Source organism: Schistocerca cancellata, chromosome 3 (assembly GCF_023864275.1).
Source record: "Schistocerca cancellata isolate TAMUIC-IGC-003103 chromosome 3, iqSchCanc2.1, whole genome shotgun sequence".
NCBI lineage: Eukaryota > Metazoa > Arthropoda > Insecta > Orthoptera > Acrididae > Schistocerca > Schistocerca cancellata.
Window position 1 is genome coordinate 438720253 of NC_064628.1, and position 12782 is coordinate 438733034.

The following is a 12782-nucleotide window of genomic DNA, read 5'->3' on the forward strand; positions in this document are numbered from 1 at the left end:
TCTGAACGTGGATCACCTGATCCCTTACATTACGGGGACCGATGACCGTAGCAGTCTGGTCCCTTTCATCCCCACAAACCAACCAACGTTACATTACGGAAAAGAAGTTGCAGAGATGTCTAATTTACTGCTGTTTGCAGTGTTCGACATACAAACGTTACATTACCGCTTTCTGGAAAAGGGGCAGCCAATTATATGAACCTTTTCCCCGCTGTGAAGATTATCATACAAAGCTCATTCTGATATGCTAGCCGGTTTCAAATTGTATTCCAAAGTCCCGATAAAATATACAACGATTATATTATAAGACGTTCCGTGAAAAATGTCGTTCCTTACTAAATACACTTCGAACGAGCGTGGCAGCTATGGAGTAGGATTACCGATGAAGTATTCAGATGCACAGAACAATAATTTTTGTCGACACAAGCAGAACTTCGAAAGCCATGTGACGGTCTGAGAATTGTCCATAGGCGCTCTTCCGATTTTTAATAAATTACCCCAGTAGACTAGGTCTATATATACATCCACGTGACGGTTTTTTGCTTGACAATTAGGTGCCGGGAAGAAGGTTCATCGAAACACTTTCACACTATTTCTCTACCGTTCAGTTCTTTAACAGTGCGCAGGAAAATCGAACACTTCAATCTTCCGTGTGAGTTATGATTTTTCTTATTTCATTACAACGATCATTTCTCCCTTTATAAGCGGGCGTCAACGAAATATTTTCGAACTTGGAGGGGAACGCTAGTTATTGAAATTTCGTGAAAAGGTCTCACCACAATAAAAAACAGTTTTGTTTTAGTGATTAACACCCCGATTCGCGTACCATATCCATGACGCACTTTTCCTTATTTTGCCGTAACACAAAACTAGCGGACCTCCTTTGAACTTTTTCGATGTCCTTCTTCAATTCTATCTGATAATGATCCCATACCGCACAGCAGTACTGTAACAGAGGACTGACAGGCGTAGTGTAGGCAGCTTGTTTAGTATTACTGTTGCATCTTCTAATGTTCTACCAATAAAACGCAGTATCTGATTTGCTTCCCCACAATGCTGTTTATGTAATCGTTCCAATTTAAGTTTCTCGTAATTGTAGTTCGTAGGTATTTATTTCCTTTGACAGCCTATATATTTGTACAATTTACCGCGTAACCCAAATTTAATGGATTCCTCTTGGTATTCATGTGGAGGACCTGACATTTTCATTGTTTAGGGTCAATTACCAGTTTTAGTATCATACGGATACCTTATCTAAATCATTTTGTAATTGGTTTCGAACATCTGATTACTTTACTATACGGTAAATGACAGCATCATTTGTAGTCTAAGGAGCCTGCTCAGATTGTCTCCTAGATCGTTTATATGGATTAGGAATAACAGAGAACTTATAACACTTCCTTGGGGAATACCAGATATCACTTCAGTCATATTCCATGACTTTCCGTCAGTTGCTACGAACGGTGACCTTTCTAACAGGAAAGGACGTACCCAGCCGCACAACTGAGATGATACTCCATAAGCATGCAATTTGATTAAATGACGCTTGGGAGAAGCGGTATCGAAAGCCTTTTGAAAATCTAGAAACATAAAATCAATTTGAGATCCCCTGTCTATAGCACTCACTACTTCGTGATGTGTGCATATGGGGGCCAAGTTTCGTCTCCAATTAACTTATTTGGTATCAGCCTCTCCTTTGCTCTCGGATCTATTTGTTTGAATTTAGCCCCATCCATTTTACGTTAGTTCGGAAGGAATGGAGTCTGTCTCTTAGGAAGGCGTCTAAAAGCGAATGTTTATCCGCATTTTAAAGTGATATAGTTTGCTCTAATTTTTGGTGGGTTAGGTATTAAGGTATTTAGTCTCAATACAAAGACGTTGTGTTCACTAATCCCTGCATGTGTCAGAACGCTTCCTATTTGCTTGGGGCTATTTGTTGCTAAGAGGTCGAGAACGTTTTCGCAACCACTTACATTTCAAGTAGGCTACTGAACTAACTGCTCAAATGGTTCAAATGCCTCTGAGCACTATGCGGCTTAACTTCTGAAGTCATCAGTCACCTATAACTTAGATCTAATTAAACCTAACTAACCTAAGGACATCACACACATCAATGCCCGAGGCAGGATTCGAACCTGCGACCGTAGCGGTCCCTCGGCTCCAGACTGTAGTGCCTAGAACCGCACGGCCACTCCGGCCGGCCGAACTAACTGCATAAGATAATTTTCAGAGAAAGCGCTTACTATGATTTCGGAAGATGTTTTATGCCTACCACCGACTTTAAACATGTACGGTATTTTCGCCAATATAGCAAGGTGAGGTTGACGCCTCCACCAAGTATAACTTTATGAGTGGGATACTTATTTGAAATGAAACTCAGGTCCTCTTTGAGCTGTTCAGCAAGTGTATCATCTGAGTCGAAACGTCGCTAAAAGAAATCAATTTCATTTATTCCGCTTGTCAAGTAAAATTTCTGCCCATATTAACTGACAAGAACTGTCAACTTCATTTCAGCTACAAGACAGGTTACTTCTAACAGAAACAATCACCACCAACAACTGTACTTTATCTATCATCTCCGAACACCATCAGGTTCTTTGCAAAGCTTTCGGCTGAACTTATCTTCGGCTTCAACTAGCTTTCGCTAACAGTAACGATATGTGCTCCAGTGCTTCTTATTAGAACCTGGTGATCTGGCTTTCTCCGAACACAGCTACGACAATATACTACTATAACACCTATGTTAAACGCTTGTCCTATGTCTGAACTGCATCCACTGAGACAAACACTTATTGTTGTTTCCCGTGACCCTTTAACCTAAAGAAGCCACCCAGTCCACCCCACACAGCCCCCATCATTCGTGCAACCACCTCTTGTGTGTCTGTGTGTCATGGACCCCTGACCTATTAAGTGCGACCCTTATCCAACCACCCTATGGCTTAAAACGAGGAGTCAGCAGCGTATACGGTCGCAGACGCGTCTCAGCCTCTGATTCAGACTCTCCACTAGTCCGTACCAGAAATCCGCAAACGATACTACCGACGATGTTACAAACGGTAAGCTCTGCATTCATTCCGCAATCACGTCTGGCGGTCTTTAACAACTCAGCTAGCCCCACGATACTATAGACAATCTCCTCCGATCTAAAGCGTCACACGTCACTGGCACCGGTATCAGCTGCCATAAAGTTGCCTGCACCCTATGCTCTACATGGCATCCGGAAGGAGCTATTACCATCTTCGTTGTCTCTCCCGGTAAGTGCATCGGGAACACACTGGATTTCTTCCCCTTTTCGGCAGCCACATCGCTAAGGGGCCTCATAACACGCCTAACATTCGAGCCCGCAACTACCAGTAATCACACCTTCTGCAACTGACCGGATCTTGCAGGCTGAGTTCCTCTAAAATAGGACAAGCGACTGAATCATCAGCCACGGATAAAGCTTTAAACCTGCTTGTCAGAAAATCATTCACTGCCTGATACATCTTGAAACGACCTCCACGCACTTGACAATGGGTGAGGGGTCAACGTCAGTGCGGGCAGTATTAAGGACATCAACAGCAGTGCACAAATTGGGCGACACAGATTCTCATGTCCAGTTCCCCACAGTGATGTCCATTGGCAATAGTTTCAAGCTACGTGAGAGAAACCTGTTCAAAAGTACTCTAGATTCTTTATACACGTTCCATAAGCATATTAGTAATTATTCCCTAAGAACCCAGCTTTAGCTGGGTGTGTATTTATTTCCATCTTCTATTACTGCCTCTCCCCCGTCCTCTTATTTCTGTCCATCCCATCCCCTCCCCCCTCTCTCTGGCCACATCCTCCAACCCCACTCCCTAACCGTCTCCTCCACCCCACTCTCAGGTCTCTCGGGTCACCTGCTCCCCCTCTCTCCTTCAGCTCCTCCCCTCCTCTCCTTCCACTCGATCCTTCACAGTCTGTGCATCTCCTCCTGCCCCTAATCCTATCTCCTCCTACGCCTCTACTCCTCCTTATCCACTCGAAGTCCATCTACACCTCTTCCCACACACTGTCCTCCTCCTACGCCCTTCTCTCTTCACGTTATCACACCACCCCAATAGAAAATTGCTTCTTACCCCCAGAATGTTTCTTCCAGATAGTAGGCAACATACATTCTGTTTGGCTGAAAGCGATTCAGGGGATTTAGGAGAAGCTTTTTACCCAAGGCTCTGCCCATGTACACGCATAACACATACATTAGACATACAATGAGCTGACAAAAGTGATGGAGTACCTCCTAATATCATGTTGGACGTCTTTTTGCCCGTCGTAGTGCAGCAACTCGACGTGCCATCGGCTCAACAATCTGGAAGTCCCTTGCAGAAATACTGGGCCATGCTGCCGCTGTAGCCATCCATAAGTGTGGCCGTTGCAGGATTTTGTGCATGCCTGATCTCTCGATTATGTCCCATAAATGTTCTATGGGGTCCATGTCGGCCTGTCTGGGTGGCCAAATCATTCGCTTCCAATGTTCAGAATATTCTTCAAACCAACTGAGAACAATAGCGGCCCAGTGATATGGCGCATTGCCATCCATAAAAATTCCACCGTTGTTTGGGAATATGAAGTCCCAAATGGCTGCAAATGGTCTCCAAGTAGCCGAACATAACCATTTACAGTCAATGATGGTTCCATTGGACCAGAGGACACAGTCAATTCCTGATAAAACGCAGCCCACACCGCTATGGTGACACCAACAACTTGCACAATGCCGTGTTGACAACTTACGTCCAAGGCTTCGTGGGGTCTGCGCCAAACTCTAATCCTTCCATCAGCTCTTACCGTCTGAAATCGGGACTCATCTGACCAGGCCACGGTTTTCCAGCCGTCTATGGTGGCTAACCCAGGAGATGTGGTGTAGGCGATGTCGTGCTGTTAGCAAAGGCACTGTCGTCGGTCCAATGCTGCCATAGCACATTAACGCCAAATTTCCAAATTTCGCCGCACTGTCCTAAAGGATACGTTCAGCGTAATTTCCACATTGATTTCTGGGGTTATTTCACGCAGTGCTGCTCGTCTGTTAGCACTGACAACGGAAACTCCGTTACGCTCGATTGTTAAGTGAAGGCCGTCGTCCAGTCCATTGTCCGGGGTGAGAGGTAATTTGGTATTCTCGGCACACTCTTGACACTGTGGATCTCGGAATGTTGAATTCTCTAATGATTTCTGAAATGGAATGCCCCATGAGTCTATTTCCAACTACTGTTCCGCGTTCAGGGTCTTTTAATTCTCTTCGTGCGACCACAATCGCGTCGGATACCTTTTCACGTGAATCACCTGAATACAGATGACAATGCACTGCCGTATTATACGTTGTGTAAACGATACTGCTTCCATCTATATATGTGCACGTCAGTATCCCATGAGTTTTTGACACCTGTGTGTATATTTAACATATTTTACAAATAATTGTACGTATTTTCACCTGAATCCTGTCCGCCCCTGGTAGCTGAGCGGCCAGCGCTACGGAATGTCATACCTAACGGCCCGCGTTCGATTCCCGGCTGGGTTGGAGATTTTCTCCGCTCAGGGTCTGGGTGTTGTGTTCTCCTTACCATCGTCATTTCATCCCCATCGACACACATGTTACCGAAGTGGCGTCAACTCGAAAGACCTGCACCAGACGGGAGGCCCTAGCCACGCGGCTTTGCCATTTTTAGGTGAATCCTTAGTGAATTCCGTCCTGCAGTTTCGTTTTCTGGCAATGCTGTAACGTAATATCTTTTGAACTATGTGTAGTTCAATGATATAATTTTGCAGGTACATCCATTGTTATATGTGAGTACTGTCTGCAAAATATGTTGCAAACAAAGTGAATAGTAAAGAAGTAGTACATTAGAAGCTCATCCCTAACGCGGCAGTAGTCTGCATGAAATGCTAAAATGTAGTAACCGATAAAGTTGTTTTCTTTCCTTTCATCATCACTTTGTTGGAGGTGTGATCTAGAATAACATATCGTAAACGTTCGACGTTGTGTGTAAAGTTGGTTTCAAGACACTAAGTGACCTCATTCGCAAATAGAGGATGAGAACAGTCAGGCGACTTGCACCTCTTGAGCATCGCTTCTTTCTTACCCGCACGTTTTCAAGAGTTAGGTGTTTCTTACCCCACAGCGATTCTTTCCACACAGTAAGGACTATAAGTCATACGTGTACCAAGTTATTTGAAACTGATTCAGTGGTTTAAGATTAGATGTGGTTTCTATAGTACATATATGCATACATCCACTTTAGCCGACTGTGGGGCCGAGAGTTTCTAGGCGCTTCAGTCTGGAACCGCACAACCGCGACGGTCGCAGGTTCGAATCCTGCCTCGGGCATGGATGTGTGTGATATTTTTAGGTTAGTTAGGTTTAAGTAATTCTACGTTCTAGGGGACTGATGACCTCAGATGTTATGTCCCATAGTGCTGAGAGCCACTTGAACCATTTTTTTATAGCTCCACTTTTATAAAAGGTATGAGTTGTCTCAAACATATGGCCATAGAATCACTAAATTTGACCTACACTAATGACTCTTCATCACAGTGTCTCGATTTGTTTCAGCCCATAAATCACCTCTAGTATGGAAATTATAATTGGACTTATATGATATTTGTTTCAAGTAACTAATTTTCCCCTCTGTTTATGTATTCTGATTTGCGTCTTTACCTTCAACAGTTATTCATCATTGCTGTTACCAACAAACAAACGTGCAAACATAAAGCAAATTAGTATAATCGTAAAGTTCGTTTGCAAGGCAAATGTAAACAAAAACCTTTACACTAATGTCACATTACAATTGTAGTTTGATGTTGACCACAAACGCAGTACGATATCCATAATCCATAAATATTCCTACTCTCTATAGACAAGCAAAGACATTCTGCTATACACTCATCTAGATTATTCCGTCAGTACAAAGCCATCTGCAGTATAAAAGCGATGGACAGAAAAAGCGCCATTAAACGAGTATTTCAGTTCATTAATGTCTTTAAAGGCCGGGATTGTGCCTTCATATACGTTGAAATAAATAATTACGAAACCTTTCCAACTCCAACTTAATGAGAGACCCATGAAAGGGAACAATAACGAAAACACAGTTTTAATAAAGCAACATTTATGACGAGAGAAACCCATTGAATCACATTTACCCTTTTGAAAAGGCTCACGAGGATTTAACGGTGTGTCGCTTCGTATTATACGCGTATGTTTTTCAAAACAAGAAAAACAAAAATTATTTTGTGAAGCGGCCGTGAGGGTTACACATATGACAGCAGCAGAAACTTTTTTTTAAATGTCCTGTCCGTTTTCAAAGTTCGTTCGTGCACGAACAGGCCACCGGAAGGAGTGGACTGCTGAATGTAAAAATGACAAACGTGTTTTGTGGTTTCTTCATGGAATATGGGTACATGGAAGCTGGCAGTGGTGTCAGAAGTAGTCTCCCCTATGTCAGTGAAAAGTAAACGTACAAAAAACTCGGTGACGATTTATGTTAGTCGTTACGTAAACCTTAGTCTACTGTGATTTACTAAGAGCGTCGAGTATCCCTGTTTCCCTCCCTTCTCCAAGACACGTATGTAAGTCGTATACATACAACCCGGCTTTTACCGTTCCATAAAAATAGGGCTGAAACCTGGAACGTATCTTTCGGTGAGGTCTCGATAGATGAAAGCTTCCCACACACAATTTTATCGGTATGAGACTAAGCCGCAAACCAAAAAACGTGTCTAATTAATATGCTCGCAGGTGACGCTCCATCCCGTAATTCGGAATAGAATTAATAAAAATAATTGAAAATAAACAATGTGCATCATTTTTCAGAGCAACGAATTTGTAACCTGGATAAAAATTTTTTTAATCAGATGCAATTTGGACCACTTCTTTTCACATGGAGCTCATAAGGCAGTTTCTCGAATTTTCATGAATATGTAAACCAGTCAATATTTTGTGTCAATACGCACGCGCAGTAAGTAAACAGTGCCGAGTAGATAATGACGAAGACTACGAATACATTAATAAGTAAATTACGTAATGTAGAGCCTGAAGGTATATTTCTGTAAAGGTTTAGTAACTTTACCGACAACACCACTGTGTGTACTGTGAGTAGAATGTACACAGGGTGAATCAGCTGCGCCTACCAACTCTCACAGTAATCCCTCGCCACTCAGGAGTTCAAATATGTACTTCGTGGCACTCCCTCCTACTACTGTACAATAATGTCCAATCCGACGAATTACTCCTGATATTCGACCTTTTTTGGTCTCTATCGATAGAACTACTTCGCCACCAACATAGTCAGCTATTTAGTTAACATTATTAATTTGAACGCGCCCGAGAGAGTAAAGGAGAAAAAGACGTTACGCTAAATGTAATTACGTTGACTGACTGATCCAAACTTAAGCCTTACAAGCACAGTAGTTTCATAGAAGACCTGACGAATATAAACTATGTGATCAAAAGTATCCGGACACCCCCAAAAACATATGTTTTTCATGTTAGGTGCATTGTGCTGCCACCTACTGCTAGGTTCCCCATATAGCGACTTCAGTAGTCATTAGACACCGTGAGAGATCAGAATAGGGCTCCCCACGGAATTCACGGTCTTCGAACGTGGTCAGGTGATTGGGTGTCACTTGTGTCATACGTGAATACTTGGATTTCATGGCCGAGCGGCTGCTCATAAGCCACACATCACGCCGGTAAATACCAAACGACGCCTCGCTTGGAATAAGAAACGTAAACATTGTATGATTGAACAGCGGATAAACGTTGTGTGGAGTGACAAATCACGGTAAAAAAATGCGGCTATCCGCTGGCAGTGTGTGGGTACGGCAAACGCCCGGTGGATGTCAACGGCGAGCGTGTGTAATACCAACAGTAAAATTCGGAGGCGATGGTGTTATGGTGAGGTCGTGTTTTTCATGGAGGGGGCATGCACCCCCTGTCTTTTTGGTGTGGCACTATCACATCACAATAGTAAATTGATGTTTTAAGCACCTTGTTGCTTCCCGCTGTTCAGAGCAATCCGGGCATAGCGATTGCATCTTTCAACACGAACAAGCACCTGTCCATAATGCACGGCCTGTGGCGGAGTAGTTACACTACAATAACATCTCTGTTATGGATTGACCTGACAGAGTCCTGCCTTCAATACTGTAGAACACCTTTGGGATGTTCTGGAACGCCGACTGCGCGCCAGGCCTCACCGACCGACATCGATACCTCTCCTCAGTCCATCACCTGATTGAACGTATACCTGCGCGAGTGGAAGCTGTCATCAAGACACATTGAATTTCAACATTACCGATGGAGGGCGCCACGAATTTGTCAGTCATTTTCAGCCAGGTGTCCGGATATTTTTGATCACATAGTGTAACTATGTAACTGTTTATTTTAATGTTGTTACAATTTACAAAATTGTTACGAGAAATTTACACAAACGCCAATTTTACAATTTGTAAGCGCTCGAATAAGCCGATGGCGTAGTAAGTCCATCGAGTGAAGGTCAAAAAAAAAAAAAAAAAAAAAAAAAAAAAAAAAAAAAAAAAAAAGAGTTTGAGATTAATTCGTGCAGACGCAGACTTTTGTACAGGGTCCATGACCCGTGGTCTAGGGGTAGCATCTTTGATCCATATTCAAAACGTCTTCGGTATCGGGTCCGAATCCCGCACGCATAAGAAGTCATCTCTTATTCTGCCAACGGCCTTGTCAAAGAGGGCGGAGGAGTGGATGGATGTTCAGGGCACTTTGTTGTACCAGGGCACTTTGTTGTCCCAGGATGGAAAACCGCCCCTAAAGGTGGAAGAATCAGCAATGAGCAACGGCATGAGGATGGAGAAGGCAATGCAAACCACTGCATTATAAAGACACGTAATCTGTACCCACAGGACTTGTGGCCCGTGTCATGATGATCTCTCCATTGGTAAAAGATTCCGGAAGAGTCCCCCATTCGGATCTCCAGGAGGGTACTGCCAAGAAGGAGGTTACTATGAGAAAAACATTGAATAGTCAACGGAAGGATAACGTTCTACGAGTCGGTGCGTGGAGGTCAGAAGCTTGAACGTGGTAGGTGAGCTGGTACGCTGCTGGCACCAGTCTCCATCGATTGTCATCGCGATCGTTGTGAGTCGATTTTCACTGCCCGCTTGTCTTCTTCGCATCTTTGGCGGATGACTATTTAACTGCGGCCCGCGCGCACTCTGCTGTGATTTGAGTTCGGGTATCAGCTGTGTGAGCGACAGTGACGTGTGGCGCTGTGGATGTATGCAGCGTGACGAGTAGCCGAGTCGGTACGACCTAGGAGCGTGGGCAGCTGCTGCGGCGTGTTTAGCCGTTGGAATGCAGATCCGCTGCCGACGGTGATTGGGATTTCCTTGAGATTTGAAGAACAGATTTCCTTCGCGTCTGTTACATGTTGCTCAAAGTGAATGAACTGGAGTCGTCGAATTGTTCCTTCGTAGGTTCTGTTCACGTTATTTGAATACCCCAGTGCACTGATAACTATCTTGATTGTTTCAGTTACTTGTCACTGTATTTGGTCTGGCCACCTGATATGTTGACGGCATTTAAGGGAGTGCTAGCTAAGCACAACACATAGACATGAAGCCGAGCTTAAAGCGTAGCTAGAGGTTGTACCAAGTAGTGCGTAAATCTGTGCCTGGCGTTCGAGAGAGGGCCGAAATAATTTTCCCTATTTCCTCTTTCTATGGTATTATTTTATTTGTTTGTTCTAGAGAATTAGCTAATCAAATTTCAAGAGCCGTTACTGGGCAAGTGGTCACGTAGGTTAGTTCTGCTTGGGTTCATTTTTTGCTATGTATAATTAAAGTTTTATTTATAACCAGTTGGGCAGATATGATTTGTGTATCTGATGCGCCAGAATTTTGTCTGCCGTTGATGTGTTTATGTTTCAGATAGTTGGCAGTGGTCGATGCGAGAAAACTCCGACCGGGATATCACGGTGGAAGAGGGAAATTTAACGACCTGGATCGGTGTCTATTGTTACTTTGTTAGTGTCCTGCAATTCCAACTTTCCAGTGGAGCGTTGTGGTTTTCCGAAAGATTAATTGTAGCTCAAAGTAGAGTATAGTTCTACTTCACCTTCTGGTCCGTGATCTCCTGTATCTATTAGAATCTTTCGGTCTACTCGCGTCCATTACTAATTTTCATTAAATTGAAACGGCCCCATTTTAAGACTATTTAATATGCTACTACTAAATTCTGAGGATGAAATGTATACGAACCTTGTACCTGGAAGTAATATTATAGAGACACCTAGTTGAGTTTATTAATCTGATAATGGTTTTAATTTGTTAGAATTGCTTTAGATCAGTCCATGGAAAATGTTTTCGTTGTTAGAAGTAGTTTTAGAATTTAAAACTTCCTGGCAGATTAAAACTGTGTGCCCGACCGAGACTCGAACTCGGGACCTTTGCCTTACGCGGGCAAGTGCTCTACCACTTTTTTTTTTTTGGGTTTGTCGATGTTGTTTTATTTATTTATTTCTGTAATTTTTATAACTTTTTTTTATATATAGATTTAGTTTCGTTTCATTACAAAGAAAGATCCTACAACTGCCGTAGCCGTGCGTCCGAGTCGTCTTCTCGTCTGTTGGGAGGGGTTCCCTCCTATTCCGTCCGTAGAGGATCAATATGCTCCAGGATTCTTCTTCATTTTCAGCGTCTCATACCCGGAACGCCCCAGTGAGCAGGAGGATCCGCAAATAATGAACCTAAATAATTTGCGAAACGAGTTCTGTACTTCGGGTGGCGGCTGAAAGCTGCATGTGTCGTCATCAATAGGGACCAAAAGTCGAGTGTGCCTTTGGGAGCATCGCAAAATATGTAGTAAACGGCCATGCCCTTTAGCCAGTTAACGGCGTTCGTTCTGGTTGATGGAAAGTATACGCTGTCGGGGCGCAATACTTCATCAGGGGAGATAGACTCCGGCAATCGCCGCAAGAGTAACGCCAGCATGCGCTGCGTCAGTAGCCAGCACTCGCTGGTCGCGGCACACGTCAGACGGTGTGCGTCCGAGTCAGCGACTGAGCATGTCGGACACAAGGGGTCGTCCGTCAGATGTATGGAATGTAGCCTCTGACGAGTAGCGAACTTCCCATTTAAAACCACGTACCACAATGAACGCACCGTCGTAGGGAGAAAAGGCGTGTGTACCGCTCGCCACACCGTGTTCCAGGCAACTTCAGGATGTCTGTGGGTGACCGTATTTACAGGTTGCTGCTGTTGATAGAGGCGATAATAGTCTTTTGTGCTGGGCTTCCGTGTCGTCGGAAGTTCTGACCGTAAGTAGCTGAAGTCAATGAAGAACTCTCTGATGTGGGTGAGTGCCGGTGAAATGTGTCCTACAGAAACCGGGGGATGCAGAGAGTGTGGTGCCACTTCCGCTATCAGGGTGCCCGTCAGAGTGGCGTGGGCAGAGGTCCACTTGCGACGCATAGTGTTGAGATAAAGCGATCGCGCACGGTTATATACATGAATTAAACCGATACCGCCCGCCCGCTGCGGCAGCGTCAGGGTGGCGTATCGGACTTTAAAAACCAGACCGGTGCTTACGAAATGTCCATATGCTGCTTGAAATCTGTCGGCCATCGTAGCCGTCAAGGGAAGGATATGCGCAAAATAGTTCAGTTTTGAGACAAGATAGGTGTTGACATAACGTGTTCTGAGAAGCATATCCAAGCGACGCAGTTTGTTGTCCTGCAGCAGAGCAAGTGTCTGGTGTAGGAGCCGGCGGTACGTAGCCGCCGCCGTGCGACGGA